The sequence below is a fragment of the Rosa rugosa genome, chromosome 1, assembly GCF_958449725.1.
Source record: "Rosa rugosa chromosome 1, drRosRugo1.1, whole genome shotgun sequence".
NCBI classification, from domain to species: Eukaryota; Viridiplantae; Streptophyta; class Magnoliopsida; order Rosales; family Rosaceae; genus Rosa; species Rosa rugosa.
Window position 1 is genome coordinate 35,543,146 of NC_084820.1, and position 5,252 is coordinate 35,548,397.

At 41.2% G+C, this 5,252-nt stretch overlaps 1 long non-coding RNA gene across 1 annotated transcript; it reads left to right on the forward strand.

Moving 5' to 3' along the window:
* The first annotated feature begins 4,650 nt into the window (after positions 1 to 4,650).
* On the forward strand, positions 4,651 to 5,046 carry LOC133726847 (uncharacterized). The gene is made up of 3 exons (XR_009854937.1): positions 4,651 to 4,699; positions 4,813 to 4,858; positions 4,966 to 5,046. It is a non-coding gene; the product is annotated as an uncharacterized LOC133726847 (long non-coding RNA).
* The last annotated feature ends 206 nt before the right edge of the window (positions 5,047 to 5,252 follow it).

Genomic DNA, 5,252 nt, shown 5'->3' on the forward strand with positions numbered 1-5,252 from the left:
TCTCCTCCATTTCGCAGGGTTTCCTGGTTGCACTAGGAAAGCTTGTTTCTTCATTTCTGCTCAAATGTGTGGCCCATTTTCTCTCATATTTGTTCGTCTTGATGTTCGCAAGCTCCTCTTTCCATTCGTGCGTTCATTTCCACTTTTTAGCTCGGAAGTCCTGAAAATAGAAACTAGTATGAAAAATAGAAACTTACCTAATTTGAAAAATAGAAAGTTACTAAAAATGAAAAATAGAAACTTGCCAGAAATGAGAAATGAGAACTACAAAAATAGAAACTTCCTAAAAATGGAAAATAGAAACTAAGAAAAATGGAAACTTTCTACAAATAGGAACTTTCCCAATCAAAGAATGGAAACTTGCCTAAACAGAGTTTTACTAAGGAAATGACGCAAGAAATGTAAGGAAATGCAGTTAAAATGTCGCATTAAAATGCTCCTATCAGGACCAAGTGCCACCATTGCTTGTGGGGTATGCTCTATGCAAGGGCATGTTACAGATCAGTGCCCTCAACTCAATGAAAATGGAGGATGGGAATCTGCAAATGCTATTGGAGGATATCAAGGAGGACCTTCACGTCCTAGGCATGACCCTTATTCAAATAAGTATAACCCAGGATGGAGGGACCATCCCAACTTCAAGTGGACCAACAATGAAAACGTTCAGAATCCTCTTGGTGGGAACTTCCAACGTCCTCAAGGACCTTCATTTCAAGGATCTTCTTTTCAAAGGCCCTACATGCCTCCTCAACAGAATTCAGGGAGTCCCCACTCTCACTATGATAAAACGTTGGAGGCCTTGACTAGCTCTACACAAGCCTTGACAAACTCTACTCAGGCTTTGATTCAAGGACAACAAACCCATACCAAGGACATTGCAGACCTTAAGAAGCAGATGGGCCAAGTTGTGGACTTCATGAGCAAGATCCATGAGACTGGGAAGCTCCCTAGTGTCACAATACCTAACCCAAAGGGTAATGTGGAGAATGCATCAGTTGTGACCACAAGGAGTGGACGGCCATTTGTGGATCAACCTAAGCCACCCAAGAAGGCCCAAGTGAGCATAGAGATTGAGGAAGACCAAGAACCCACCAAGTTGGGTATTGAGAAGGACCCTGCAACGTCCAAAGAAGAAACCAAGGCGTCCTCACCAAAGGCAAAACCGGAAATTAAAGGTATTCATTCTAACTTATCAAATTCGGTTATTGCTAACCCTTCTTCTTCTTGCATACCCTTCCCACGCAGGTTTGCCAAATCTAAGAAGGATGAGAGTGACCAAGCTATCTTGGAAACTTTCAAGAAGGTGCGAGTGAACCTACCCCTCCTAGAGGCCATCAAGCAAGTCCCTAAGTATGCCAAGTTCCTCAAAGAGCTTTGCACTACTAGGAGAGTAAACCGTGAAAAGGAGGTGGTAAAGGTAAGTGAAAATGTCTCTGCCTTGATTCAGAGGAAAATTCCTCCAAAGTATAAGGATCCTGGAAGCTTTACTATTCCATGTACTATTGGTAACTCTCGCTTTAAGAATGCCATGCTAGACCTAGGTGCATCTGTTAATGTTATGCCCTATTCTGTGTATGAAACCCTAGGTCTAGGGGAACTTAAATCTGACAATGTTATCATTCAGTTAGCTGACAGATCCAATGCATACCCTAGAGGTTTGTTGGAGGATGTGCTTGTGCAGGTTAACCATCTTATCTTCCCAGCTGATTTTTATGTGTTGGAAATGGAGGACTCCCCTGTGAGTTCCACTCCTTTGCTTTTGGGACGTCCTTTCTTAAGGACAGCTAGGACGAAGATAGATGTGTATGCAGGATCTCTCACCATGGAGTTTGATGGTGACGTTATTGGCTTCAACATTTTTGAAGCCATGAGGTATCCTCTTGATATAAATGATTGTTATGCTATTGACATTTTGGATGATCTTGCCCAGAAAATGTTTGATGCCATAAATGAGGATACCCTAGCCACAACACTCGAACAAGGAGTAGGGTACACGAAAGGTGGTGCCCTTATCTCAGAGGAGGAATTGAAGGACACTTGTGAAGGAAAGATCATTGAAAACGTCTCATTCCTTGAAGCTTCACCCTATGTAGGTAAGTCTACTTCACCCTTGTCCATTCAGTTATCTGCTAATAAGACTTTACCTTCAGTGGTTCAGGCACCAGAACTCGAACTTAAACCTCTACCAAACCACTTGAAGTATGTCTACTTAGGAGACAAGGAGACTTTACCAGTGATTGTGTCCTCCTCTCTTACTTCGTCTCAAGAGGAGAGATTGGTGGAGATGTTGAAGCAACACAAGACCGCCATAGGATGGACATTGGCGGATATCAAGGGAATAAGCCCTACTACTTGCGTCCATAGAATACTTCTTGAGGAGGGGACAAAACCCACTAGAGAGGCTCAACGTCGTCTCAACCCTCCTATGATGGAAGTTGTGAAGAAGGAGGTCATCAAACTCCTAGATTGTGGCGTCATATAACCTATTTCAGACTCCAAGTGGGTCTCCCCAGTTCAGGTCGTGCCCAAGAAGTCTGGGGTAACTGTGGTAAAGGATGCTGAGAACGAACTGGTGCCCCAAAGGACGGTCACAGGCCACAGAGTGTGCATTGACTATAGGAGGCTCAACGCAACAACAAGGAAAGATCACTTTCCTCTTCCATTCATTGATCAGATGCTTGAGCGCCTAGCTGGACATGACTACTACTGCTTCTTGGATGGCTACTCATGCTACAATCAGATTGCCATAGCCAATGAAGATCAAGAGAAGACAACATTCACTTGCCCATTTGGGACGTTTGCCTATCGACGTATGCCTTTTGGCCTTTGCAACGCCCCAGGTACCTTTCAGAGGTGTATGGTAAGTATCTTTTCAGATCATATTGAGAAAATCATAGAGGTATTCATGGATGACTTTTCAGTTTTTGGAAAGAATTTTGATGATTGTCTTAATAATCTGGAGATAATTTTGAAACGTTGCATGGAAACTAACCTTGTATTAAACTGGGAAAAATGCCATTTTATGGTTAAACAAGGGATAGTTCTAGGACACATTGTCTCTGCTAGGGGAATAGAGGTTGATAAAGCCAAGGTGGATATTGTGCGTTACTTACCCTCTCCCACTTCTGTGAGAGAGATTCGTTCTTTCCTTGGCCATGCAGGTTTTTATAGGAGGTTCATCAAGGACTTCTCCAAGATTTCGAGACCTTTATGCCAACTACTCCAGAAGGATGTGACGTTTCACTTTGACAAGGAGTGTCAAGAAGCTTTTGACAAGCTTAAGGAGTTGTTGACTTCTGCCCCAATCATGTTGCCTCCAGATTGGTCCTTGCACTATGCCAATAACCTTATCAGACAACAGAGCTCAGACGACAGACAGGTTGGTTTCTGTCGTCTGATATAATTTAACGACAGACAGTGTAAAAACTGTCGTCTGAATATAGCAACATACCATGGTAAGTTAGGTTTGAGAATTAAGTTTATTTTCAAACAACAGTTATCTGTCGTCTCGTCAAAGGAGATAAATTGATTTCGTTTTGAGTCGTAGCTTTTTTTTTTGTTTGTATTCAGACAACATATATCTGTCGTCTTGTCAAAAGAGTAAATGAGCTTTGGATTTTGTTGGAACTATTTTTTTTTTGGCACAACATGAAGGAATTTAGTTCCAAACTTTTAATGATTTCTCTCTCCCCGGACAAATTTATCAAACCAAAAAGAATGGTTTCGCGCTGCACATTTTTCAGATTCCCTCCTCATCCAATTTTCAGATTCCCTCCTCACCGATATCGAACTCCCTCTTAGCTTGCTTATTACAACAGAACAAAAAAACAAATTGGTTTCCTCTCCTTTAACCCAAGCCCACTCAGATCTCGCCTCCTAATCTCGCTGCTATGTCTAAAGGTCGCGTCTCCGTCAACATCAACGTCCTCCGCCGCAAGGATTTTTGGGACTACAAGTCCTTCATCGTCCAATGGGGGTAAGTAAACCCTAATGCTCTAAACCCTAATCTAATCTGATTCCTTGATTTTTTCAACCTGATTTTGGTTGTTAGTGGTTGTGGTTTTCTAATCAAGGGATAAGGGTGAGTTGTTGTCAATTGGGGATGAAGGGGGATTAGACGAGAAAGGAAAAAAGAAGAAGAAGAAGGAACAAGGACAACGAACAGAGGAGGAGAAAGGGAGAGAAGAAAAGAAAAGAAAAGAAAAGAAAAGAAGAAGATGGGAAGGGAGAAAGAGATAGAGATTTTGGGCTCGATGATGAGTCGGTCTTATGGAGAGTTTCTGTTCTAAAATAGGTATGTGTTGAACAAGATCCGGCTTGCGAGGCAGACGGTGCGGTGCCGGAGATCTGCTCATCAAGAGGTAGTTTTCAAGTTCAATACTTTGATTTCCGGTTCTGTTCTCATAGGATATAGTTTTACTGCTATTTGGTGTAGATTTAGTTATGTAGTTTTGTTGGTTGATGTGTAAATGGCTCTTATTGCCCTGATTCAGCACCCGTACATTGTGGAATTTAAGGAAGCCTGGGTTGAGAAGGTGAGGCATTCTTGTGTATGTGTGTATGGGGATGAGTATATCAGATTTGTATCTTATTGGTTGGGTTTTAGATTTTTGTGTTTGTACTGAATTAGAAGTATTGGATTCGTAATGTAGGGTTGCTATGTTTGCATTGTCTCTGGATACTGTGAAGGTGGAGATATGTGAGTTGTTTACTGTTGTTACAAACCTTGTTATTTGGTTTGGATTCTTATAATCTTGCATATATATACACCCTTTAGTTTTTCACACTGTTTGTCATGTATAAACTTCGCAGGGCTGAGTTGATGAAGAAATCCAATGGGGTTTATTTTCCCGAGGAGGTATACTCATTTCTCTATTCAATAACACCACGTTTTCTGATCTCACAAGCTAATTTAATAATTTAACTTACGTGTTGCTCCTGTTGTGACTGTGCTATGTTGCTTAGAAACTATGCAGGTGGTTCACGCAGCTACTCTTGGCAGTTGAATACCTGCATGAAAATTATGTTCTACATCATGATCTAAAAGTATGTTTACCACTGCTACCACTTTCCATCTGAATTCCTATTGCATTTTACAATTTTTAAGATCAATCTGCTGGTCTTTTTTGCAGTGTTCCAATATTTTTCTTACTAAGGATCATGATGTTCGTCTTGGTGAGTTGAAGATGGATTTTAAAATGGTTTAGGAAATGATCTAAATTGTCATTACACTGATTTTTTCATCAACTATG